Source organism: Engystomops pustulosus, chromosome 9 (genome assembly GCF_040894005.1).
Source record: "Engystomops pustulosus chromosome 9, aEngPut4.maternal, whole genome shotgun sequence".
NCBI lineage: Eukaryota > Metazoa > Chordata > Amphibia > Anura > Leptodactylidae > Engystomops > Engystomops pustulosus.
This window is the reverse complement of record NC_092419.1, coordinates 62,656,328-62,678,717: the sequence shown is the minus strand read 5'-3', so window position 1 is coordinate 62,678,717 and position 22,390 is coordinate 62,656,328. Positions and strand designations below refer to the sequence as shown.

Below are 22,390 nucleotides of genomic sequence, written 5' to 3'. Positions count from 1 at the left end.
GAAAAGAGCACACACATTCAGCTAAGAATGGCCGTTGACAGCAGTTGTTCAATTTGAACCTTCTTCTACTATCTCATAGAGAAACTAACACAATTTTCAGGTTCAAAAAGGTCACCAGAACTTGGGATTCCCAGCCGGTCTCCCATGCTGGTACTTGCCAAGCCTTAAGTTGCATCCCTGCTGCGATCTGACAAGAGCACGCACATTCAGCTTAGAATTGCCGTTGACAGCAGCTTTTCAATTTGAACCTTCTTTTACTATCTCATACAGAAACTAACACAATTTTCAGGTTCAAAAAGGTCAACGGAACTTGGGATTCCCAGCCAGTCTCCCATGCTGGTACTTGCCAAGCCTTAAGCTGCATCGCTGCTGCGATCTGACAAGAGCACGCACATTCAGCTTAGAATGGCCATTGACAGCAGCTGTTCAATTTGAACCTTCTTTTACTATCTCATAGAGAAACTAAAACAATTTTCAAGTTCAAAAAGGTCAACAGAACTTGGGATTCCCAGCCAGTCTCCCATGCTGGAACTTGCCAAGCCTTAAGCTGCATTGCTGCTGCGATCTGACAAGAGCAGGCACATCCAGCTTTGAATGGCCATTGACAGCAGCATTTCAAATTGAACCTTCTTTTACTATCTCATAGAGAAACTAAAACAATTTTCAAGTTCAAAAAGGTCAACAGAACTCGGGATTCCCAGCCAGTCTCACATGCTGGAACTTGCCAAGCCTTAAGCTGCATCGCTGCTGCAATCTGACAAGAACACGCACATTCAGCTTAGAATGGCCGTTGACAGCAGCTGTTCAATTTGAACCTTCTTTTACTATCTCATAGAGAAACTAACACAATTTTCAGGTTCAAAAAGGTCAACGGAACTTGGGATTCCCAGCCAGTCTCCCATGCTGGTACTTGCCAAGCCTTAAGCTGCATTGCTGCTGCGATCTGACGAGAGCAGGCACATTCAGCTTAGAATGGCCATTGACAGCAGTTGTTCAATTTGAACCTTCTTCTACTATCTCATATAGAAACTAACACAATTTTCAGGTTCAAAAAGGTCACCAGAACTTGGGATTCCCAGCAAGTCTCCCATGCTGGTACTTGCCAAGGCTTAAGCTGCATCGCTGCTGCGATCTGACAAGAGCACGCACATTCAGCTTAGAATGGCCGTTGACAGCAACTGCTCAATTTGAAAGTTCTTTTACTATCTCATAGAGAAACTAACACAATTTTCAGGTTCAAAAAGGGCAACAGAACTTGGGATTCCCAGCCAGTCTCCCATGCTGGTACTTGCCAAGCCTTAAGCTGCATTGCTGCTGCGATCTGGCGAGAGCAGGCACATTCAGCTTAGAATGGCCATTGACAGCAGTTGTTCAATTTGAACCTTCTTCTACTATCTTTTATAGAAACTAACACAATTTTCAGGTTCAAAAAGGTCACCAGAACTTGGGATTCCAAGCCAGTCTCCCATGCTGGTACTTGCCAAGCCTTAAGCTGCATTGCTGCTGCAATCTGACAAGAGCAGGCACATTCAGCTTAGAATGGCCGTTGACAGCAGCTGTTCAATTTGAACCTTCTTTTGCTATCTCATAGAGAAACTAACACAATTTTCAGGTTCAAAAAGGTCACCAGAACTTGGGATTCCAAGCCAGTCTCCCATGCTGGTACTTGCCAAGCCTTAAGCTGCATTGCTGCTGCAATCTGACATGAGCAGGCACATTCAGCTTAGAATTGCCGTTGACCGCAGCTGTTCAATTTGAACCTTCTTTTACTATCTCATAAAGAAACTAACACAATTTTCAGGTTCAAAAAGGTCAACAGAACTTGGGATTCCCAGCCAGTCTCCCATGCTGGTACTTGCCAAGCCTTAAGCTGCATCGCTGCTGTGATCTGAAAAGAGCACACACATTCAGCTTAGAATGGCCGTTGACAGCAGTTGTTCAATTTGAACCTTCTTCTACTATCTCATAGAGAAACTAACACAATTTTCAGGTTCAAAAAGGTCACCAGAACTTGGGATTCCCAGCCAGTCTCCCATGCTGGTACTTGCCAAGCCTTAAGCTGCATCGCTGCTGCGATCTGAGAAGAGCACGCACATTCAGCTTAGAATTGCCGTTGACAGCAGCTGTTCAATTTGAACCTTCTTTTCCTATCTCATAGAGAAACTAACACATTTTCAGGTTCAAAAAGGTCAACAGAACTTGGGATTCCCAGCCAGTCTCCCATGCTGGTACTTGCCAAGCCTTAAGCTGCATTGCTGCTGCGATCTGACGAGAGCAGGCACATTCAGCTTAGAATGGCCGTTGACAGCAGCTGTTCAATTTGAACCTTCTTTTGCTATCTCATAGAGAAACTAACACAATTTTCAGGTTCAAAAAGGTCACCAGAACTTGAGATTCCAAGCCAGTCTCCCATGCTGGTACTTGCCAAGCCTTAAGCTGCATCGCTGCTGCGATCTGACAAGAGCACGCACATTCAGCTTAGAATGGCCATTGAGAGCAGCTGTTCAATTTGAACCTTCTTTTACTATCTCATAGAGAAACTAACACATTTTCAGGTTCAAAAAGGTCACCAGAACTTGGGATTCCAAGCCAGTCTCCCATTCTGGTACTTGCCAAGCCTTAAGCTGCATTGCTGCTGCAAACTGACAAGAGCAGGCACATTCAGCTTAGAATGGCCATTGACAGCAGCTGTTCAATTTGAACCTTCTTTTGCTATCTCATAGAGAAACTAACACAATTTTCAGGTTCAAAATGGTCACCAGAACTTGGGATTCCAAGCCAGTCTCCCATGCTGGTACTTGCCAAGCCTTAAGCTGCATCGCTGCTGCGATCTGACAAGAGCACGCACATTCAGCTTAGAATGGCCGTTGACAGCAGCTGTTCAATTTGAACCTTCTTTTACTATCTCATAGAGAAACTAACACATTTTCAGGTTCAAAAAGGTCAACAGAACTTGGGATTCCCAGCCAGTCTCCCATGCTGGTACTTGCCAAGCCTTAAGCTGCATTGCTGCTGCGATCTGACGAGAGCAGGCACATTCAGCTTAGAATGGCCGTTGACAGCAGCTGTTCAATTTGAACCTTCTTTTACTATCTCATAGAGAAACTAACACAATTTTCAGGTTCAAAAAGGTCAACGGAACTTGGGATTCCCAGCCAGTCTCCCATGCTGGTACTTGCCAAGCCTTAAGCTGCATTGCTGCTGCAATCTGACGAGAGCAGGCACATTCAGCTTAGAATTGCCGTTGACAGCAGCTGTTCAATTTGAACCTTCTTTTACTATCTCATAGAGAAACTAACACAATTTTCAGGTTCAAAAAGGTCAACAGAACTTGGGATTCCCAGCCAGTCTCCCATGCTGGTACTTGCCAAGCCTTAAGCTGCATCGCTGCTGCGATCTGAAAAGAGCACACACATTCAGCTTAGAATGGCCGTTGACGGCAGTTGTTCAATTTGAACCTTCTTCTACTATCTCATAGAGAAACTAACACAATTTTCAGGTTCAAAAAGGTCACCAGAACTTGGGATTCCCAGCCAGTCTCCCATGCTGGTACTTGCCAAGCCTTAAGCTGCATCGCTGCTGCGATCTGAGAAGAGCACGCACATTCAGCTTAGAATTGCCGTTGACAGCAGCTTTTCAATTTGAACCTTCTTTTACTATCTCATACAGAAACTAACACAATTTTCAGGTTCAAAAAGGTCAACGGAACTTGGGATTCCCAGCCAGTCACCCATGCTGGTACTTGCCAAGCCTTAAGCTGCATTGCTGCTGCGATCTGACGAGAGCAGGCACATTCAGCTTAGAATGGCCATTGACAGCAGCTGTTCAATTTGAACCTTCTTTTGCTATCTCATAGAGAAACTAACACAATTTTCAGGTTCAAAAAGGTCACCAGAACTTGGGATTCCAAGCCAGTCTCCCATGCTGGTACTTGCCAAGCCTTAAGCTACATCGCTGCTGCGATCTGACAAGAGCACGCACATTCAGCTTAGAATGGCCGTTGACAGCAGCTGTTCAATTTGAACCTTCTTTTACTATCTCATAGAGAAACTAACACATTGTCAGGTTCAAAAAGGTCAACAGAACTTGGGATTCCCAGCCAGTCTCCCATGCTGGTACTTGCCAAGCCTTAAGCTGCATTGCTGCTGCGATCTGACGAGAGCAGGCACATTCAGCTTAGAATGGCCGTTGACAGCAGCTGTTCAATTTGAACCTTCTTTTACTATCTCATAGAGAAACTAACACATTTTCAGGTTCAAAAAGGTCAACGGAACTTGGAATTCCCAGCCAGTCTCCCATGCTGGTACTTGCCAAGCCTTAAGTTGCATTGCTGCTGCGATCTGACGAGAGCAGGCAAATTCAGCTTAGAATGGCCGTTGACAGCAGCTGTTCAATTTGAACCTTCTTTTGCTATCTCATAGAGAAACTAACACAATTTTCAGGTTCAAAACGGTCAACGGAACTTGGGATTCCCAGCCAGTCTCCCATGCTGGTACTTGCCAAGCCTTAAGCTGCATTGCTGCTGCAATCTGACGAGAGCAGGCACATTCAGCTTAGAATTGCCGTTGACAGCAGCTGTTCAATTTGAACCCTCTTTTACTATCTCATAGAGAAACTAACACGATTTTCAGGTTCAAAAAGGTCAACAGAACTTGGGATTCCCAGCCAGTCTCCCATGCTGGTACTTGCCAAGCCTTAAGCTGCATCGCTGCTGCGATCTGAAAAGAGCACACACATTCAGCTTAGAATGGCCGTTGACAGCAGTTGTTCAATTTGAACCTTCTTCTACTATCTTATAGAGAAACTAACACAATTTTCAGGTTCAAAAAGGTCACCAGAAGTTGGGATTCCCAGCCAGTCTCCCATGCTGGTACTTGCCAAGCCTTAAGCTGCATCGCTGCTGCGATCTGAGAAGAGCACGCACATTCAGCTTAGAATTGCCGTTGACAGCAGCTTTTCAATTTGAACCTTCTTTTACTATCTCATACAGAAACTAACACAATTTTCAGGTTCAAAAAGGTCAACGGAACTTGGGATTCTCAGCCAGTCTCCCATGCTGGTACTTGCCAAGCCTTAAGCTGCATTGCTGCTGCGATCTGACGAGAGCAGGCACATTCAGCTTAGAATGGCCATTGACAGCAGCTGTTCAATTTGAACCTTCTTTTACTATATCATAGAGAAACTAACACAATTTTCAGGTTCAAAAAGGTCAACAGAACTTGGGATTCCCTGCCAGTCTCCCATGCTGGTACTTGCCAAGCCTTAAGCTGCATCGCTGCTGCGATCTGACAAGAGCACACACATTCAGCTTAGAATGGCCGTTGACAGCAGTTGTTCAATTTGAACCTTCTTCTACTATCTCATAGAGAAACTAACACAATTTTCAGGTTCAAAAAAGTCACCAGAACTTGGGATTCCCAGCCAGTTCCCGATGCTGGTACTTGCCAAGCCTTAAGCTGCATCGCTGCTGCGATCTGACAAGAGCACGCACATTCAGCTTAGAATGGCCGTTGACAGCAGCTGTTCAATTTGAACCTTCTTTTACTATCTCATAGAGAAACTAACACAATTTTCAGGTTCAAAAAGGTCAACGGAACTTGGGATTCCCAGCCAGTCTCCCATGCTGGTACTTGCCAAGCCTTAAGCTGCATTGCTGCTGCGATCTGACAAGAGCAGGCACATTCAGCTTAGAATGGCCGTTGACAGCAGCATTTCAAATTGAACCTTCTTTTACTATCTCATAGAGAAACTAAAACAATTTTCAAGTTCAAAAAGGGCAACAGAACTTGGGATTCCCAGCCAGTCTCCCATGCTGGAACTTGCCAAGCCTTAAGCTGCATCGCTGCTGCGATCTGACAAGAGCACACACATTCAGCTTAGAATGGCCGTTGACAGCAACTGTTCAATTTGAAAGTTCTTTTACTATCTCATAGAGAAACTAACACAATTTTCAGGTTCAAAAAGGGCAACGGAACTTGGGATTCCCAGCCAGTCTCCCATGCTGGTACTTGCCAAGCCTTAAGCTGCATTGCTGCTGCGATCTGGCGAGAGCAGGCACATTCAGCTTAGAATGGCCATTGACAGCAGTTGTTCAATTTGAACCTTCTTCTACTATCTTATATAGAAACTAACACAATTTTCAGGTTCAAAAAGGTCAACGGAACTTGGGATTCCCAGCCAGTCTCCCATGCTGGTACTTGCCAAGCCTTAAGCTGCATTGCTGCTGCGATCTGACGAGAGCAGGCACATTCAGCTTAGAATGGCCGTTGACAGCAGTTGTTCAATTTGAACCTTCTTCTACTATCTCATATAGAAACTAACACAATTTTCAGGTTCAAAAAGGTCACCAGAACTTGGGATTCCCAGCCAGTCTCCCATGCTGGTACTTGCCAAGCCTTAAGCTGCATCGCTGCTGCGATCTGACAAGAGCACGCACATTCAGCTTAGAATGGCCGTTGACAGCAGCTGTTCAATTTGAACCTTCTTTTACTATCTCATAGAGAAACTAACACAATTTTCAGGTTCAAAAAGGGCAACGGAACTTGGGATTCCCAGCCAGTCTCCCATGCTGGTACTTGCCAAGCCTTAAGCTGCATTGCTGCTGCGATCTGGCGAGAGCAGGCACATTCAGCTTAGAATGGCCATTGACAGCAGTTGTTCAATTTGAACCTTCTTCTACTATCTTATATAGAAACTAACACAATTTTCAGGTTCAAAAAGGTCACCAGAACCTGGGATTCCAAGCCAGTCTCCCATGCTGGTACTTGCCAAGCCTTAAGCTGCATTGCTGCTGCAATCTGACAAGAGCAGGCACATTCAGCTTAGAATGGCCGTTGACAGCAGCTGTTCAATTTGAACCTTCTTTTGCTATCTCATAGAGAAACTAACACAATTTTCAGGTTCAAAAAGGTCACCAGAACTTGGGATTCCAAGCCAGTCTCCCATGCTGGTACTTGCCAAGCCTTAAGCTGCATCGCTGCTGCGATCTGACAAGAGCACGCACATTAAGCTTAGAATGGCCGTTGACAGCAGCTGTTCAATTTGAACCTTCTTTTACTATCTTATAGAGAAACTAACACAATTTTCATGTTCAAAAAGGGCAACGGAACTTGGGATTCCCAGCCAGTCTCCCATGCTGGTACTTGCCAAGCCTTATGCTGCATTGCTGCTGCGATCTGGCGAGAGCAGGCACATTCAGCTTAGAATGGCCATTGACAGCAGTTGTTCAATTTGAACCTTCTTCTACTATCTTATATAGAAACTAACACAATTTTCAGGTTCAAAAAGGTCACCAGAACTTGGGATTCCAAGCCAGTCTCCCATGCTGGTACTTGCCAAGCCTTAAGCTGCATTGCTGCTGCAATCTGACAAGAGCAGGCACATTCAGCTTAGAATGGCCATTGACAGCAGCTGTTCAATTTGAACCTTCTTTTGCTATCTCATAGAGAAACTAACACAATTTTCAGGTTCAAAAAGGTCACCAGAACTTGGGATTCCAAGCCAGTCTCCCATGCTGGTACTTGCCAAGCCTTAAGCTGCATCGCTGCTGCGATCTGACAAGAGCACGCACATTCAGCTTAGAATTGCCGTTGACAACAGCTGTTCAATTTGAACCTTCTTTTACTATCTCATAGAGAAACTAACACATTTTCAGGTTCAAAAAGGTCAACAGAACTTGGGATTCCCAGCCAGTCTCCCATGCTGGTACTTGCCAAGCCTTAAGCTGCATTGCTGCTGCGATCTGACGAGAGCAGGCACATTCAGCTTAGAATGGCCGTTGACAGCAGCTGTTCAATTTGAACCTTCTTTTACTATCTCATAGAGAAACTAACACATTTTCAGGTTCAAAAAGGTCAACGGAACTTGGAATTCCCAGCCAGTCTCCCATGCTGGTACTTGCCAAGCCTTAAGCTGCATTGCTGCTGCAATCTGACGAGAGCAGGCACATTCAGCTTAGAATTGCCGTTGACAGCAGCTGTTCAATTTGAACCTTCTTTTACTATCTCATAGAGAAACTAACACGATTTTCAGGTTCAAAAAGGTCAACAGAACTAGGGATTCCCAGCCAGTCTCCCATGCTGGTACTTGCCAAGCCTTAAGCTGCATCGCTGCTGCGATCTGAAAAGAGCAAACACATTCAGCTTAGAATGGCCGTTGACGGCAGTTGTTCAATTTGAACCTTCTTCTACTATCTTATAGAGAAACTAACACAATTTTCAGGTTCAAAAAGGTCACCAGAAGTTGGGATTCCCAGCCAGTCTCCCATGCTGGTACTTGCCAAGCCTTAAGCTGCATCGCTGCTGCGATCTGAGAAGAGCACGCACATTCAGCTTAGAATTGCCGTTGACAGCAGCTTTTCAATTTGAACCTTCTTTTACTATCTCATACAGAAACTAACACAATTTTCAGGTTCAAAAAGGTCAACGGAACTTGGGATTCTCAGCCAGTCTCCCATGCTGGTACTTGCCAAGCCTTAAGCTGCATTGCTGCTACGATCTGACGAGAGCAGGCACATTCAGCTTAGAATGGCCATTGACAGCAGCTGTTCAATTTGAACCTTCTTTTACTATCTCATAGAGAAACTAACACAATTTTCAGGTTCAAAAAGGTCAACAGAACTTGGGATTCCCTGCCAGTCTCCCATGCTGGTACTTGCCAAGCCTTAAGCTGCATCGCTGCTGCGATCTGACAAGAGCACACACATTCAGCTTAGAATGGCCGTTGACAGCAGTTGTTCAATTTGAACCTTCTTCTACTATCTCATAGAGAAACTAACACAATTTTCAGGTTCAAAAAGGTCAACGGAACTTGGGAGTCCCAGCCAGTCTCCCATGCTGGTACTTGCCAAGCCTTAAGCTGCATTGCTGCTGCGATCTGACAAGAGCAGGCACATTCAGCTTAGAATGGCCGTTGACAGCAGCATTTCAAATTGAACCTTCTTTTACTATCTCATAGAGAAACTAAAACAATTTTCAAGTTCAAAAAGGTCAACAGAACTTGGGATTCCCAGCCAGTCTCCCATGCTGGAACTTGCCAAGCCTTAAGCTGCATCGCTGCTGCGATCTGACAAGAGCACACACATTCAGCTTAGAATGGCCGTTGACAGCAGTTGTTCAATTTGAACCTTCTTTTACTATCTCATAGAGAAACTAACACAATTTTCAGGTTCAAAAAGGGCAACGGAACTTGGGATTCCCAGCCAGTCTCCCATGCTGGTACTTGCCAAGCCTTAAGCTGCATTGCTGCTGCGATCTGGCGAGAGCAGGCACATTCAGCTTAGAATGGCCGTTGACAGCAGTTGTTCAATTTGAACCTTCTTCTACTATCTCATAGAGAAACTAACACAATTTTCAGGTTCAAAAAGGTCAACGGAACTTGGGATTCCCAGCCAGTCTCCCATGCTGGTACTTGCCAAGCCTTAAGCTGCATTGCTGCTGCGATCTGACAAGAGCAGGCACATTCAGCTTAGAATGGCCGTTGACAGCAGCATTTCAAATTGAACCTTCTTTTACTATCTCATAGAGAAACTAACACAATTTTCAGGTTCAAAAAGGGCAACGGAACTTGGGATTCCCAGCCAGTCTCCCATGCTGGTACTTGCCAAGCCTTAAGCTGCATTGCTGCTGCGATCTGGCGAGAGCAGGCACATTCAGCTTAGAATGGCCATTGACAGCAGTTGTTCAATTTGAACCTTCTTCTACTATCTTATATAGAAACTAACACAATTTTCAGGTTCAAAAAGGTCAACGGAACTTGGGATTCCCAGCCAGTCTCCCATGCTGGTACTTGCCAAGCCTTAAGCTGCATTGCTGCTGCGATCTGGCGAGAGCAGGCACATTCAGCTTAGAATGGCCATTGACAGCAGTTGTTCAATTTGAACCTTCTTCTACTATCTTATATAGAAACTAACACAATTTTCAGGTTCAAAAAGGTCACCAGAACCTGGGATTCCAAGCCAGTCTCCCATGCTGGTACTTGCCAAGCCTTAAGCTGCATTGCTGCTGCAATCTGACAAGAGCAGGCACATTCAGCTTAGAATGGCCGTTGACAGCAGCTGTTCAATTTGAACCTTCTTTTGCTATCTCATAGAGAAACTAACACAATTTTCAGGTTCAAAAAGGTCACCAGAACTTGGGATTCCAAGCCAGTCTCCCATGCTGGTACTTGCCAAGCCTTAAGCTGCATCGCTGCTGCGATCTGACAAGAGCACGCACATTAAGCTTAGAATGGCCGTTGACAGCAGCTGTTCAATTTGAACCTTCTTTTACTATCTCATAGAGAAACTAACACAATTTTCAGGCTCAAAAAGGGCAACGGAACTTGGGATTCCCAGCCAGTCTCCCATGCTGGTACTTGCCAAGCCTTATGCTGCATTGCTGCTGCGATCTGGCGAGAGCAGGCACATTCAGCTTAGAATGGCCAATGACAGCAGTTGTTCAATTTGAACCTTTTTCTACTATCTTATATAGAAACTAACACAATTTTCAGGTTCAAAAAGGTCACCAGAACTTGGGATTCCAAGCCAGTCTCCCATGCTGGTACTTGCCAAGCCTTAAGCTGCATTGCTGCTGCAATCTGACAAGAGCAGGCACATTCAGCTTAGAATGGCCGTTGACAGCAGCTGTTCAATTTGAACCTTCTTTTGCTATCTCATAGAGAAACTAACACAATTTTCAGGTTCAAAAAGGTCACCAGAACTTGGGATTCTAAGCCAGTCTCCCATGCTGGTACTTGCCAAGCCTTAAGCTGCATCGCTGCTGCGATCTGACAAGAGCACGCACATTCAGCTTAGAATGGCCGTTGACAGCAGCTGTTCAATTTGAACCTTCTTTTACTATCTCATAGAGAAACTAACACATTTTCAGGTTCAAAAAGGTCAACAGAACTTGGGATTCCCAGCCAGTCTACCATGCTGGTACTTGCCAAGCCTTAAGCTGCATTGCTGCTGCGATCTGACGAGAGCAGGCACATTCAGCTTAGAATGGCCGTTGACAGCAGCTGTTCAATTTGAACCTTCTTTTACTATCTCATAGAGAAACTAACACAATTTTCAGGTTCAAAAAGGTCAACGGAACTTGGGATTCCCAGCCAGTCTCCCATGCTGGTACTTGCCAAGCCTTAAGCTGCATTGCTGCTGCGATCTGACGAGAGCAGGCACATTCAGCTTAGAATGGCCGTTGACAGCAGCTGTTCAATTTGAACCTTCTTTTACTATCTCATAGAGAAACTAACACAATTTTCAGGTTCAAAAAGGTCAACAGAACTTGGGATTCCCAGCCAGTCTCCCATGCTGGTACTTGCCAAGCCTTAAGCTGCATCGCTGCTGCATCGCTGCTGCGATCTGAAAAGAGCACACACATTCGGCTTAGAATGGCCGTTGACAGCAGTTGTTCAATTTGAAACTTCTTCTACTATCTCATAGAGAAACTAACACAATTTTCAGGTTCAAAAAGGTCACCAGAACTTGGGATTCCCAGCCAGTCTCCCATGCTGGTACTTGCCAAGCCTTAAGCTGCATTGCTGCTGTGATCTGACGAGAGCAGGCACATTCAGCTTAGAATGGCCGTTGACAGCAGTTATGCAATTTGAACCTTCTTCTACTATCTCATATAGAAACTAACACAATTTTCAGGTTCAAAAAGGTCACCAGAACTTGGGATTCCAAGCCAGTCTCCCATGCTGGTACTTGCCAAGCCTTAAGCTGCATTGCTGCTGCGATCTGACAAGAGCAGGCACATTCAGCTTAGAATGGCCGTTGACAGCAGCTGTGCAATTTGAACCTTCTTTTACTATCTCATAGAGAAACTAACACAATTTTCAGGTTCAAAAAGGTCAACAGAACTTGGGATTCCCAGCCAGTCTCCCATGCTGGTACTTGCCAAGCCTTAAGCTGCATCGCTGCTGCGATCTGACAAGAGCACGCACATTCAGCTTAGAATGGCCGTTGACAGCAGCTGTTCAATTTGAACCTTCTTTTACTATCTCATAGAGAAACTAACACAATTTTCAGGTTCAAAAAGGTCAACGGAACTTGGGATTCCCAGCCAGTCTCCCATGCTGGTACTTGCCAAGCCTTAAGCTTCATTGCTGCTGCGATCTGACGAGAGCAGGCACATTCAGCTTAGAATGGCCATTGAAAGCAGTTGTTCAATTTGAACCTTCTTCTACTATCTTATATAGAAACTAACACAATTTTCAGGTTCAAAAAGCTCACCAGAACTTGGGATTCCAAGCCAGTCTCCCATGCTGGTACTTGCCAAGCCTTAAGCTGCATCGCTGCTGCGATCTGACAAGAGCACGCACATTCAGCTTAGAATGGCCGTTGACAGCAGCTGTTCAATTTGAACCTTCTTTTACTATCTCATAGAGAAACTAACACATTTTTAGGTTCAAAAAAGGTCAACAGAACTTGGGATTCCCAGCCAGTCTCCCATGCTGGTACTTGCCAAGCCTTAAGCTGCATTGCTGCTGCGATCTGACGAGAGCAGGCACATTCAGCTTAGAATGGCCGTTGACAGCAGCTGTTCAATTTGAACCTTCTTTTACTATCTCATAGAGAAACTAACACAATTTTCAGGTTCAAAAAGGTCAACGGAACTTGGGATTCCCAGCCAGTCTCCCATGCTGGTACTTGCCAAGCCTTAAGCTGCATTGCTGCTGCGATCTGACGAGAGCAGGCACATTCAGCTTAGAATGGCCATTGACAGCAGTTGTTCAATTTGAACCTTCTTCTACTTTCTCATATAGAAACTAACACAATTTTCAGGTTCAAAAAGGTCACCAGAACTTGGGATTCCAAGCCAGTCTCCCATGCTGGTACTTGCCAAGCCTTAAGCTGCATCGCTGCTGAGATCTGACAAGAGCACACACATTCAGCTTAGAATGGCCGTTGACAGCAGCTGTTCAATTTGAACCTTCTTTTACTATCTCATAGAGAAACTAACACAATATTCAGGTTCAAAAAGGGCAACGGAACTTGGGATTCCAAGCCAGTCTCCCATGCTGGTACTTGCCAAGCCTTAAGCTGCGATCTGACAAGAGCACGCACATTCAGCTTAGAATGGCCGTTGACAGCAGCTGTTCAATTTGAACCTTCTTTTACTATCTCATAGAGAAACTAACACAATATTCAGGTTCAAAAAGGGCAACGGAACTTGGGATTCCCAGCCAGTCTCCCATGCTGGTACTTGCCAAGCCTTATGCTGCATTGCTGCTGCGATCTGGCGAGAGCAGGCACATTCAGCTTAGAATGGCCATTGACAGCAGTTGTTCAATTTGAACCTTCTTCTACTATCTTATATAGAAACTAACACAATTTTCAGGTTCAAAAAGGTCACCAGAACTTGGGATTCCAAGCCAGTCTCCCTTGCTGGTACTTGCCAAGCCTTAAGCTGCATTGCTGCTGCAATCTGACAAGAGCAGGCACATTCAGCTTAGAATGGCCGTTGACAGCAGCTGTTCAATTTGAACCTTCTTTTGCTATCTCATAGAGAAACTAACACAATTTTCAGGTTCAAAAAGGTCACCAGAACTTGGGATTCCAAGCCAGTCTCCCATGCTGGTACTTGCCAAGCCTTAAGCTGCGATCTGACAAGAGCACGCACATTCAGCTTAGAATGGCCGTTGACAGCAGCTGTTCAATTTGAACCTTCTTTTACTATCTCATAGAGAAACTAACACAATTTTCAGGTTCAAAAAGGGCAACGGAACTTGGGATTCCCAGCCAGTCTCCCATGCTGGTACTTGTCAAGCCTTATGCTGCATTGCTGCTGCGATCTGGCGAGAGCAGGCACATTCAGCTTAGAATGGCCATTGACAGCAGTTGTTCAATTTGAACCTTCTTCTACTATCTTATATAGAAACTAACACAATTTTCAGGTTCAAAAAGGTCACCAGAACTTGAGATTCCAAGCCAGTCTCCCTTGCTGGTACTTGCCAAGCCTTAAGCTGCATTGCTGCTGCAATCTGACAAGAGCAGGCACATTCAGCTTAGAATGGCCGTTGACAGCAGCTGTTCAATTTGAACCTTCTTTTGCCATCTCATAGAGAAACTAACACAATTTTCAGGTTCAAAAAGGTCACCAGAACTTGGGATTCCCAGCCAGTCTCCCATGCTGGTACTTGCCAAGCCTTAAGCTGCATTGCTGCTGCGATCTGACGAGAGCAGGCACATTCAGCTTAGAATGGCCGTTGACAGCAGCTGTTCAATTTGAACCTTCTTTTACTATCTCATAGAGAAACTAACACATTTTCAGGTTCAAAAAGGTCAACGGAACTTGGAATTCCCAGCCAGTCTCCCATGCTGGTACTTGCCAAGCCTTAAGTTGCATTGCTGCTGCGATCTGACGAGAGCAGGCACATTCAGCTTAGAATTGCCGTTGACAGCAGCTGTTCAATTTGAACCTTCTTTTACTATCTCATAGAGAAACTAACACAATTTTCAGGTTCAAAAAGGTCAACAGAACTTGGGATTCCCAGCCAGTCTCCCATGCTGGTACTTGCCAAGCCTTAAGCTGCATCGCTGCTGCGATCTGAAAAGAGCACACACATTTAGCTTAGAATGGCAGTTGACAGCAGTTGTTCAATTTGAACCTTCTTCTACTATCTCATAGAGAAACTAACACAATTTTCAGGTTCAAAAAGGTCACCAGAACTTGGGATTCCCAGCCAGTCTCCCATGCTGGTACTTGCCAAGCCTTAAGCTGCATCGCTGCTGCGATCTGAGAAGAGCACGCACATTCAGCTTAGAATTGCCGTTGACAGCAGCTTTTCAATTTGAACCTTCTTTTACTATCTCATACAGAAACTAACACAATTTTCAGGTTCAAAAAGGTCACCAGAACTTGGGATTCCAAGCCAGTCTCCCATGCTGGTACTTGCCAAGCCTTAAGCTGCATCGCTGCTGCGATCTGACAAGAGCACGCACATTCAGCTTAGAATGGCCGTTGACAGCAGCTGTTCAATTTGAACCTTCTTTTACTATCTCATAGAGAAACTAACACATTTTCAGGTTCAAAAAGGTCAACAGAACTTGGGATTCCCAGCCAGTCTCCCATGCTGGTACTTGCCAAGCCTTAAGCTGCATTGCTGCTGCGATCTGACGAGAGCAGGCACATTCAGCTTAGAATGGCCGTTGACAGCAGCTGTTCAATTTGAACCTTCTTTTACTATCTCATAGAGAAACTAACACATTTTCAGGTTCAAAAAGGTCAACGGAACTTGGAATTCCCAGCCTGTCTCCCATGCTGGTACTTGCCAAGCCTTAAGTTGCATTGCTGCTGCGATCTGACGAGAGCAGGCAAATTCAGCTTAGAATGGCCGTTGACAGCAGCATTTCAAATTGAACCTTCTTTTACTATCTCATAGAGAAACTAACACAATTTTCAGTTTCAAAAAGGTCAACAGAACTTGGGATTCCCAGCCAGTCTCCCATGCTGGTACTTGCCAAGCCTTAAGCTGCATTGCTGCTGCGATCTGACGAGAGCAGGCACATTCAGCTTAGAATGGCCGTTGACAGCAGCTGTTCAATTTGAACCTTCTTTTGCTATCTCATAGAGAAACTAACACAATTTTCAGGTTAAAAAAGGTCAACGGAACTTGGGATTCCCAGCCAGTCTCCCATGCTGGTACTTGCCAAGCCTTAAGCTGCATTGCTGCTGCGATCTGACGAGAGGAGGCACATTCAGCTTAGAATGGCCGTTGACAGCAGCATTTCAAATTGAACCTTCTTTTACTATCTCATAGAGAAACTAAAACAATTTTCAGGTTCAAAAAATGTCAACAGAACTTGGGATTCCCAGCCAGTCTCCCATGCTGGTACTTGCCAAGCCTTAAACTGCATTGCTGCTGCGATCTGACGAGAGCAGGCACATTCAGCTTAGAATGGCCGTTGACAGCAGCTGTTCAATTTGAACCTTCTTTTGCTATCTCATAGAGAAACTAACACAATTTTCAGGTTCAAAAAGGTTAACGGAACTTGGGATTCCCAGCCAGTCTCCCATGCTGGTACTTGCCAAGCCTTAAGCTGCATTGCTGCTGCGATCTGACGAGAGCAGGCACATTCAGCTTAGAATGGCCATTGACAGCAGTTGTTCAATTTGAACCTTCTTCTACTATCTCATTTAGAAACTAACACAATTTTCAGGTTCAAAAAGGTCACCAGAACTTGGGATTCCAAGCCAGTCTCCCATGCAGGTACTTGCCAAGCCTTAAGCTGCATCGCTGCTGCGATCTGAAAAGAGCACACACATTCAGCTTAGAATGGCCGTTGACAGCAGTTCAATTTGAACCTTCTTCTACTATCTCATAGAGAAACTAACACAATTTTCAGGTTAAAATAGGTCACCAGAACTTGGGAATCCCAGCCAGTCTCCCATGCTGGTACTTGCCAAGCCTTAAGCTGCATCGCTGCTGCGATCTGACAAGAGCACGCACATTCAGCTTAGAATGGCCGTTGACAGCAGTTGTTCAATTTGAACCTTCTTCTACTATCTCATAGAGAAACTAACAGAATTTTCAGGTTCAAAAAAGTCACCAGAACTTGAGATTCCCAGCCAGTCTCCCATGCTGGTACTTGCCAAGCCTTAAGCTGCATCGCTGCTGTGATCTGACAAGAGCACGCACATTCAGCTTAGAATGGCCGTTGACAGCGGCTGTTCAATTTGAACCTTCTTTTACTATCTCATAGAGAAACTAACACAATTTTCAAGTTCAAAAAGGTCAACAGAACTTGGGATTCCCAGCCAGTCTCCCATGCTGGTACTTGCCAAGCCTTAAGCTGCATCGCTGCTGCGATCTGACAAGAGCACGCACATTCAGCTTAGAATGGCCGTTGACAGCAGCTGTTCAATTTGAACCTTCTTTTACTATCTCATAGAGAAACTAACACAATTTTCAGGTTCAAAAAGGTCAACAGAACTTGGGATTCCAAGCCAGTCTCCCACGCTGGTACTTGCCAAGCCTTAAGCTGCATTGCTGCTGCGATCTGACGAGAGCAGGCACATTCAGCTTAGAATGGCCATTGACAGCAGCTGTTCAATTTGAACCTTCTTTTACTATCTCATAGAGAAACTAACACAATTTTCAGGTTCAAAAAGTTCAACAGAACTTGGGATTCCCAGCCAGTCTCCCATGCTGGTACTTGCCAAGCCTTAAGCTGCATTGCTGCTGTGATCTGACAAGAGCAGGCACATTCAGCTTAGAATGGCCGTTGACAGCAGCTGTTCAATTTGAACCTTCTTTTACTATCTCATAGAGAAACTAACACAATTTTCAGTTTCAAAAAGGTCAACAGAACTTGGGATTCCCAGCCAGTCTCCCATGCTGGTACTTGCCAAGCCTTAAGCTGCATTGCTGCTGCGATCTGACGAGAGCAGGCACATTCAGCTTAGAATGGCCGTTGACAGCAGCTGTTTAATTTGAACCTTCTTTTGCTATCTCATAGAGAAACTAACACAATTTTCAGGTTAAAAAAGGTCAACGGAACTTGGGATTCCCAGCCAGTCTCCCATGCTGGTACTTGCCAAGCCTTAAGCTGCATTGCTGCTGCGATCTGACGAGAGGAGGCACATTCAGCTTAGAATGGCCGTTGACAGCAGCATTTCAAATTGAACCTTCTTTTACTATCTCATAGAGAAACTAAAACAATTTTCAAGTTCAAAAAGGTCAACAGAACTTGGGATTCCCAGCCAGTCTCCCATGCTGGTACTTGCCAAGCCTTAAGCTGCATCGCTGCTGCGATCTGACAAGAGCACGCACATTCAGCTTAGAATGGCCGTTGACAGCAGCTGTTCAATTTGAACCTTCTTTTACTATCTCATAGAGAAACTAACACAATTTTCAGGTTCAAAAAATGTCAACAGAACTTGGGATTCCCAGCCAATCTCCCATGCTGGTACTTGCCAAGCCTTAAACTGCATTGCTGCTGCGCTCTGACGAGAGCAGGCACATTCAGCTTAGAATGGCCGTTGACAGCAGCTGTTCAATTTGAACCTTCTTTTGCTATCTCATAGAGAAACTAACACAATTTTCAGGTTCAAAAAGGTTAACGGAACTTGGGATTCCCAGCCAGTCTCCCATGCTGGTACTTGCCAAGCCTTAAGCTGCATTGCTGCTGCGATCTGACGAGAGCAGGCACATTCAGCTTAGAATGGCCATTGACAGCAGTGTTTCAATTTGAACCTTCTTCTACTATCTCATTTAGAAACTAACACAATTTTCAGGTTCAAAATGGTCACCAGAACTTGGGATTCCAAGCCAGTCTCCCATGCAGGTACTTGCCAAGCCTTAAGCTGCATCGCTGCTGCGATCTGAAAAGAGCACACACATTCAGCTTAGAATGGCCGTTGACAGCAGTTCAATTTGAACCTTCTTCTACTATCTCATAGAGAAACTAACACAATTTTCAGGTTCAAAAAGGTCACCAGAACTTGGGAATCCCAGCCAGTCTCCCATGCTGGTACTTGCCAAGCCTTAAGCTGCATCGCTGCTGCGATCTGACAAGAGCACGCACATTCAGCTTAGAATGGCCGTTGACAGCAGTGTTTCAATTTGAACCTTCTTTTACTATCTCATAGAGAAACTAACACAATTTTCAGGTTCAAAACGGTCAACGGAACTTGGGATTCCCAGCCAGTCTCCCATGCTGGTACTTGCCAAGCCTTAAGCTGCATTGCTGCTGCGATCTGATGAGAGCAGGCACATTCAGCTTAGAATGGCCGTTGACAGCAGGTGTTCAATTTGAACCTTCTTTTACTATCTCATAGAGAAACTAACACAATTTTCAGGTTCAAAAAGGTCAACGGAACTTGGGATTCCCAGCCAGTCTCCCATGCTGGTACTTGCCAAGCCTTAAGCTGCATCGCTGCTGCGATCTGACAAGAGCACACACATTCAGCTTAGAATGGCCGTTGACAGCAGTTGTTCAATTTGAACCTTCTTCTACTATCTCATAGAGAAACTAACAGAATTTTCAGGTTCAAAAAAGTCACCAGAACTTGAGATTCCCAGCCAGTCTCCCATGCTGGTACTTGCCAAGCCTTAAGCTGCATCGCTGCTGCGATCTGACAAGAGCACGCACATTCAGCTTAGAATGGCCGTTGACAGCGGCTGTTCAATTTGAACCTTCTTTTACTATCTCATAGAGAAACTAACACAATTTTCAAGTTCAAAAAGGTCAACAGAACTTGGGATTCCCAGCCAGTCTCCCATGCTGGTACTTGCCAAGCCTTAAGCTGCATCGCTGCTGCGATCTGACAAGAGCACGCACATTCAGCTTAGAATGGCCGTTGACAGCAGCTGTTCAATTTGAACCTTCTTTTACTATCTCATAGAGAAACTAAAACAATTTTCAAGTTCAAAAAGGTCAACAGAACTTAGGATTCCCAGCCAGTCTCCCATGCTGGTACTTGCCAAGCCTTAAGCTGCATCGCTGCTGCGATCTGACAAGAGCACGCACATTCAGCTTAGAATGGCCGTTGACAGCAGCTGTTCAATTTGAACCTTCTTTTACTATCTCATAGAGAAACTAACACAATTTTCACGTTCAAAAAATGTCAACAGAACTTGGGATTCCCAGCCAGTCTCCCATGCTGGTACTTGCCAAGCCTTAAGCTGCATTGCTGCTGCGATCTGACGAGAGCAGGCACATTCAGCTTAGAATGGCCGTTGACAGCAGCTGTTCAATTTGAACCTTCTTTTGCTATCTCATAGAGAAACTAACACAATTTTCAGGTTAAAAAAGGTTATCGGAACTTGGGATTCCCAGCCAGTCTCCCATGCTGGTACTTGCCAAGCCTTAAGCTGCATTGCTGCTGCGATCTGACGAGAGCAGGCACATTCAGCTTAGAATGGCCATTGACAGCAGTTGTTCAATTTGAACCTTCTTCTACTATCTCATTTAGAAACTAACACAATTTTCAGGTTCAAAAAGGTCAACAGAACTTGGGTTTCCAAGCCAGTCTCCCATGCTGGTACTTGCCAAGCCTTAAGCTGCATCGCTGCTGCGATCTGACAAGAGCACGCACATTCAGCTTAGAATGGCCGTTGACAGCAGCTGTTCAATTTGAACCTTCTTTTACTATCTCATAGAGAAACTAACACACTTTTCAGGTTCAAAAAGGTCAACAGAACTTGGGATTCCCAGCCAGTCTCCCATGCTGGTACTTGCCAAGCCTTAAGCTGCATCGCTGCTGCGATCTGAAAAGAGCACACACATTCAGCTTAGAATGGCCGTTGACAGCAGTTGTTCAATTTGAACCTTCTTCTACTATCTCATAGAGAAACTAACACAATTTTCAGGTTCAAAAAGGTCAACAGAACTTGGGATTCCAAGCCAGTCTCCCATGCTGGTACTTGCCAAGCCTTAAGCTGCATCGCTGCTGCGATCTGACAAGAGCACGCACATTCAGCTTAGAATGGCCGTTGACAGCAGCTGTTCAATTTGAACCTTCTTTTACTATCTCATAGAAAAACTAACACAATTTTCAAGTTCAAAAAGGTCAACAGAACTTGGGATTCCCAGCCAGTCTCCCATGCTGGTACTTGCCAAGCCTTAAGCTGCATCGCTGCTGCGATCTGACAAGAGCACGCACATTCAGCTTAGAATGGCCGTTGACAGCAGCTGTTCAATTTGAACCTTCTTTTACTATCTCATAGAGAAACTAACACAATTTTCAGGTTCAAAAAGGTCAACAGAACTTGGGATTCCCAGCCAGTCTCCCATGCTGGTACTTGCCAAGCCTTAAGCTGCATCGCTGCTGCGATCTGAAAAGAGCACACACATTCAGCTTAGAATGGCCGTTGACAGCAGTTGTTCAATTTGAACCTTCTTCTACTATCTCATAGAGAAACTAACACAATTTTCAGGTTCAAAAAGGTCAACAGAACTTGGGATTCCAAGCCAGTCTCCCATGCTGGTACTTGCCAAGCCTTAAGCTGCATCGCTGCTGCGATCTGACAAGAGCACGCACATTCAGCTTAGAATGGCCGTTGACAGCAGCTGTTCAATTTGAACCTTCTTTTACTATCTCATAGAGAAACTAACACAATTTTCAGGTTAAAAAAGGTCAACGGAACTTGGGATTCCCAGCCAGTCTCCCATGCTGGTACTTGCCAAACCTTAAGCTGCATTGCTGCTGCGATCTGACGAGAGGAGGCACATTCAGCTTAGAATGGCGGTTGACAGCAGCATTTCAAATTGAACCTTCTTTTACTATCTCATAGAGAAACTAACACAATTTTCAGGTTCAAAAAGGTCAACAGAACTTGGGATTCCAAGCCAGTCTCCCATGCTGGTACTTGCCAAGCCTTAAGCTGCATCGCTGCTGCGATCTGACAAGAGCACGCACATTCAGCTTAGAATGGCCGTTGACAGCAGCTGTTCAATTTGAACCTTCTTTTACTATCTCATAGAGAAACTAAAACAATTTTCAAGTTCAAAAAGGTCAACAGAACTTGGGATTCCCAGCCAGTCTCCCATGCTGGTACTTGCCAAGCCTTAAGCTGCATCGCTTCTGCGATCTGAAAAGAGCACACACATTCAGCTTAGAATGGCCGTTGACAGCAGTTGTTCAATTTGAACCTTCTTCTACTATCTCATAGAGAAACTAACACAATTTTCAGGTTCAAAAAGGTCAACAGAACTTGGGATTCCAAGCCAGTCTTCCATGCTGGTACTTGCCAAGCCTTAAGCTGCATCGCTGCTGCGATCTGACAAGAGCACGCACATTCAGCTTAGAATGGCCGTTGACAGCAGCTGTTCAATTTGAACCTTCTTTTACTATCTCATAGAGAAACTAACACAATTTTCAGTTTCAAAAAGGTCAACAGAACTTGGAATTCCCAGCCAGTCTCCCATGCTGGTACTTGCCAAGCCTTAAGCTGCATTGCTGCTGCGATCTGACGAGAGCAGGCACATTCAGCTTAGAATGGCCGTTGACAGCAGCTGTTCAATTTGAACCTTCTTTTGCTATCTCATAGAGAAACTAACACAATTTTCAGGTTAAAAAAGGTCAACGGAACTTGGGATTCCCAGCCAGTCTCCCATGCTGGTACTTGCCAAACCTTAAGCTGCATTGCTGCTGCGATCTGACGAGAGGAGGCACATTCAGCTTAGAATGGCCGTTGACAGCAGCATTTCAAATTGAACCTTCTTTTACTATCTCATAGAGAAACTAAAACAATTTTCAAGTTCAAAAAGGTCAACAGAACTTGGGATTCCCAGCCAGTCTCCCATGCTGGTACTTGCCAAGCCTTAAGCTGCATCGCTGCTGCGATCTGACAAGAGCACGCACATTCAGCTTAGAATGGCCGTCGACAGCGGCTGTTCAATTTGAACCTTCTTGTACTATCTCATAGAGAAACTAACACAATTTTCAGGTTCAAAAAGGTC

General features: G+C 44.9%; 13 pseudogenes; all 13 read right to left on the bottom strand.

The window, feature by feature from the left end:
- Positions 1 to 298: 298 nt before the first annotated feature.
- On the bottom strand, positions 299 to 417 carry LOC140098268 (5S ribosomal RNA; annotated as a pseudogene).
- Positions 418 to 865: 448 nt separating this feature from the next.
- LOC140082595 (5S ribosomal RNA) lies at positions 866 to 984 on the bottom strand (annotated as a pseudogene).
- A 259-nt stretch (positions 985 to 1,243) lies between these two features.
- Positions 1,244 to 1,362, bottom strand: LOC140098075 (5S ribosomal RNA; annotated as a pseudogene).
- An 825-nt stretch (positions 1,363 to 2,187) lies between these two features.
- LOC140079031 (5S ribosomal RNA) lies at positions 2,188 to 2,306 on the bottom strand (annotated as a pseudogene).
- Positions 2,307 to 2,941: 635 nt separating this feature from the next.
- LOC140079030 (5S ribosomal RNA) lies at positions 2,942 to 3,060 on the bottom strand (annotated as a pseudogene).
- A 70-nt stretch (positions 3,061 to 3,130) lies between these two features.
- LOC140093592 (5S ribosomal RNA) lies at positions 3,131 to 3,249 on the bottom strand (annotated as a pseudogene).
- Positions 3,250 to 3,697: 448 nt separating this feature from the next.
- Positions 3,698 to 3,816, bottom strand: LOC140078694 (5S ribosomal RNA; annotated as a pseudogene).
- Positions 3,817 to 4,074: 258 nt separating this feature from the next.
- On the bottom strand, positions 4,075 to 4,193 carry LOC140079028 (5S ribosomal RNA; annotated as a pseudogene).
- Positions 4,194 to 4,262: 69 nt separating this feature from the next.
- LOC140093442 (5S ribosomal RNA) lies at positions 4,263 to 4,381 on the bottom strand (annotated as a pseudogene).
- A 70-nt stretch (positions 4,382 to 4,451) lies between these two features.
- On the bottom strand, positions 4,452 to 4,570 carry LOC140093590 (5S ribosomal RNA; annotated as a pseudogene).
- A 448-nt stretch (positions 4,571 to 5,018) lies between these two features.
- On the bottom strand, positions 5,019 to 5,137 carry LOC140090837 (5S ribosomal RNA; annotated as a pseudogene).
- Positions 5,138 to 5,585: 448 nt separating this feature from the next.
- On the bottom strand, positions 5,586 to 5,704 carry LOC140088818 (5S ribosomal RNA; annotated as a pseudogene).
- A 12,902-nt stretch (positions 5,705 to 18,606) lies between these two features.
- On the bottom strand, positions 18,607 to 18,724 carry LOC140098631 (5S ribosomal RNA; annotated as a pseudogene).
- Between the last annotated feature and the right edge of the window lie 3,666 nt (positions 18,725 to 22,390).